The 4,012-nt window shown below is 56.7% G+C and overlaps 2 non-coding genes across 2 annotated transcripts; both read left to right on the top strand.

Moving 5' to 3' along the window:
* Window positions 1-269: 269 nt before the first annotated feature.
* LOC142791024 (small subunit ribosomal RNA) lies at window positions 270-2,084 on the top strand. The gene has a single exon (XR_012889946.1). It is a non-coding gene; the product is annotated as a small subunit ribosomal RNA (ribosomal RNA).
* A 1,719-nt stretch (window positions 2,085-3,803) lies between these two features.
* LOC142790999 (5.8S ribosomal RNA) lies at window positions 3,804-3,956 on the top strand. The gene has a single exon (XR_012889923.1). It is a non-coding gene; the product is annotated as a 5.8S ribosomal RNA (ribosomal RNA).
* Window positions 3,957-4,012: the final 56 nt, after the last annotated feature.

The raw sequence follows: 4,012 nt of genomic DNA, 5'->3' as shown, positions 1-4,012 counted from the left end.
GCTAGTTCCGGCCGGTCCACCGACAGTGCAGCGGGCTTGGGCAACCCGCACGGCGCGACCGAGTCGATGCAACGAAAAAGAGCGAGCATGAACGTGCTTCTTGCCGCACGGCTCCCACTCGTCTTTCGGGAAGGTTGTGCCGTAGCGAGCTCGAACGCCGTCATCTCGGAGTGCAAAATAAGCGTGTTGGGGCGCCTGAAGGTGGCCTCCGCCGCACACAGACTGCGTCCGGCCCGCCGAAGGCGAGGACGGACGCGCAGTCGAACGATTACCTGGTTGATCCTGCCAGTAATCATATGCTTGTCTCAAAGATTAAGCCATGCATGTCTAAGTACATGCCGAAATAAGGCGAAACCGCGAATGGCTCATTAAATCAGTTATGGTTCCTTAGATCGTTTCTTCCTACTTGGATAACTGTGGCAATTCTAGAGCTAATACATGCAGTGAGCCTGGAGCCCTTTGGGTAACGGGTGCTTTTATTAGACCAAGATCGATCGGGTTTCGGCCCGTATTGTGTGGTGACTCTGGATAACTTTGTGCTGATCGCATGGCCACGAGCCGGCGACGTTTCTTTCAAGTGTCTGCCTTATCAACTTTCGATGGTAGGTTACTTGCTTACCATGGTTGTTACGGGTAACGGAGAATCAGGGTTCGATTCCGGAGAGGGAGCCTGAGAAACGGCTACCACATCCAAGGAAGGCAGCAGGCGCGCAAATTACCCACTCCCGGCACGGGGAGGTAGTGACGAAAAATAACAATACGGGACTCTTTTGAGGCCCCGTAATTGAAATGAGTACACTCTAAATCCTTTAACGAGGATCAATTGGAGGGCAAGTCTGGTGCCAGCAGCCGCGGTAATTCCAGCTCCAATAGCGTATACTAAAGCTGCTGCGGTTAAAAAGCTCGTAGTTGGATCTCAGTTCCAGACGAGTAGTGCATCTACCCGATGCGACGGCTCGGACTGAACATCATGCCGGTTCTTTCTTGGTGCACTTCATTGTGTGCCTCGAGATGGCCGGTGCTTTTACTTTGAAAAAATTAGAGTGCTCAACGCAGGCGAGTCGCCTGAATAAACTTGCATGGAATAATAGAACAAGACCTCGTTTCTGTTCTGTTGGTTTTTGGAATACGAGGTAATGATTAAGAGGGACGGACGGGGGCATTCGTATTGCGGCGCTAGAGGTGAAATTCTTGGACCGTCGCAAGACGAACTACTGCGAAAGCATTTGCCAAGAATGTTTTCATTGATCAAGAACGAAAGTCAGAGGTTCGAAGGCGATCAGATACCGCCCTAGTTCTGACCATAAACGATGCCAACCAGCGATCCGCCTGAGTTACTCAAATGACTCGGCGGGCAGCTTCCGGGAAACCAAAGTATTTGGGTTCCGGGGGAAGTATGGTTGCAAAGCTGAAACTTAAAGGAATTGACGGAAGGGCACCACCAGGAGTGGAGCCTGCGGCTTAATTTGACTCAACACGGGAAAACTTACCCGGCCCGGACACTGGGAGGATTGACAGATTGAGAGCTCTTTCTTGATTCGGTGGATGGTGGTGCATGGCCGTTCTTAGTTGGTGGAGCGATTTGTCTGGTTAATTCCGATAACGAACGAGACTCTAGCCTATTAAATAGGTGCGGGGTTCCCAGCACCTTACAACCTTCTTAGAGGGACAAGCGGCTCCTAGCCGCACGAAACAGAGCAATAACAGGTCTGTGATGCCCTTAGATGTCCGGGGCCGCACGCGCGCTACACTGAAGGAAGCAGCGTGTCTTTATCCCTGTCTGAAAAGACTGGGTAACCCGTGGAACTTCTTTCGTGATTGGGATAGGGGCTTGCAATTGTTCCCCTTGAACGAGGAATTCCCAGTAAGCGCGAGTCATAAGCTCGCGTTGATTACGTCCCTGCCCTTTGTACACACCGCCCGTCGCTACTACCGATTGAATGATTTAGTGAGGTCTTCGGACCGATGTCCGGCGCGGCCTTTCGGTTGCGCCGGTCTGTTGGAAAGATGACCAAACTTGATCATTTAGAGGAAGTAAAAGTCGTAACAAGGTTTCCGTAGGTGAACCTGCGGAAGGATCATTAACGGATTGTGAAGGGTGAGCGCCTCAGCTGCGTCTGCGCCCGACACTTTCTGCCGCTGACCCCGTTTGGACGCGGGGTCGGCTTTTCCCCACGGGGCTGCCTGAATGTGGAGCGGCACCCCGTGACAAATTGTTGCGCCCAGCGGACGCCAACACCGCGACCTTGGACGGTCGGCCAGGTGGCGGACGCGGGTACAAACGGCGCAACGCACTCATAGGTCGGCTTTCGACCCGCCACAGCACCGTGGCTCGAAGCGCTCGAAATGCGCGACCCGACCGCTGCGGGACCGCCTAGTACTGTAAACAGGAGCGGCGGAGCGCGAACGGCGAGTCGTGGTTACGTCGGTAGAAGGCGAGGCTGCGCGTTCCCGAAACGCCAGCCGAGTGCCCTCCCGACCGTTCGAGCGTGCAAGAACGAGACCCGACAATCGCGCGGCGACTGCCAAGTACGAGAGGAACGGCACAAGCGTCGGCGGTCGGTCAAGGAACTGGCGATGTGACGGGTCCGCTGTGCACCAGTGCATACCGTCCCGCCGTCCGCGGCAAGCGCCTCCGCGTCCTCGGGTGACGGAGGCTGCCGGTCGGTTCTTGCAGGCGAGGGATCTCGCTGGCACCGGTTCGCGTTGACGCGCGGCCGGTCATGGCACGGCGATGCGACGGCCGAGGTGCGCAGTACTCGATGGAGGAACCGCACGCTCCGATGACCGTCCCGCCCTCCGCGGCGTATGCGTACCGACCGTAATGGTTGCAGCAGCGCCGGCCGGCTTTTGAATTTGCCACACGAAACACGGTGCGAGATCGCGGTTAGGGGAGCGTCGAAGTTGCCAGGCGTTTTGCTTGCTGCCGAGGGAAAGGCGGCACGGCCACGTCGCGCTCGTCGCGATTAGCGGGTCTGCGCGCTTTGGGAAGGTGCCGCAACGACTTGCCGAAAGAGGAAGCACGGAAGAACGAGGGACTTGGACGTCCCGACAATTGAACGCACTTGCGGCCAGGCCCTTGCTGGCTTCGTTCTTCCGCCTCGAGTAGGCTCGTACGCGGCTCCGGCGCCGAAAGTGGTCCTTGGCACCGACTTCGGTGGACGTGGGAAGTGCCGCGCAAGTACGGCGCGCCTGGCTCCACCTGTTGGCTAAAGTAGGCAGCCGGATCGGCATTTTGGTGTGCGGTGGCAAACCGTGGATGCGAAAAAAGCTTGTGCGATTTCGTGGAACAAAAAGCGGGGGTCCCCCTTTTTATGCGGAGGAGACCGACCCGCCTGCCGTGGTGAACCGCGACGCCACGGTAAAAACGGGAGAGGCTTGTCGATGGGACCGTGCATCCCGCGCTCCACGGAGGCCGGGAGGCGGCCGCCCGAGGAAATGTGTAGCCGTCGAGGCCCGCATCTGCGTGCACTCTTATCCAAATGGGTGTACCGCAGGCATTTTCTGGTTAGGCGGGCCAATGAGAGCGAGCACACAACGATACCTACGGGTCCGGCTTGGAGAACCGGCTTCGACGCCTCCCGAGTATTTATAGAGGGGTGGACCACGAAAGCACTCGCAAGTAGCGAAAGCGAAACGCCGTCCGAAACACACCGTTTGCTCGATTTGCGGCAGCCGAAAAAGGCGCGGCAGAGTTTTGGAGTCCAAGCGTGCGCTGAAAAGCGCCCTTCTTGGCCACTGTTTGGCCGAGTGCCAGAAACGTTTGGTTTTGACTGTACGGAATTGAACAAACACTTTTTCACGACTCTAAGCGGTGGATCACTCGGTTCTCGGGTCGATGAAGAACGCAGCCAGCTGCGAGACTTGGTGTGAATTGCAGGACACACTGAGCACTGATTCTTTGAACGCACATTGCGGCCTTGGGTCTTCCCTTGGCTTCGTCTGTCTGAGGGTCGGATCACATATCAAGAGAGCCTTCGGCGCACAAGGGAACGTGAGCCGTCGACTCGTT

This window comes from Rhipicephalus microplus, unplaced genomic scaffold, assembly GCF_043290135.1.
Source record: "Rhipicephalus microplus isolate Deutch F79 unplaced genomic scaffold, USDA_Rmic scaffold_135, whole genome shotgun sequence".
Taxonomy (NCBI): Eukaryota; Metazoa; Arthropoda; class Arachnida; order Ixodida; family Ixodidae; genus Rhipicephalus; species Rhipicephalus microplus.
Note: the sequence above shows the minus strand (reverse complement) of the source record. Positions and strands in the feature narration are given on the sequence as shown.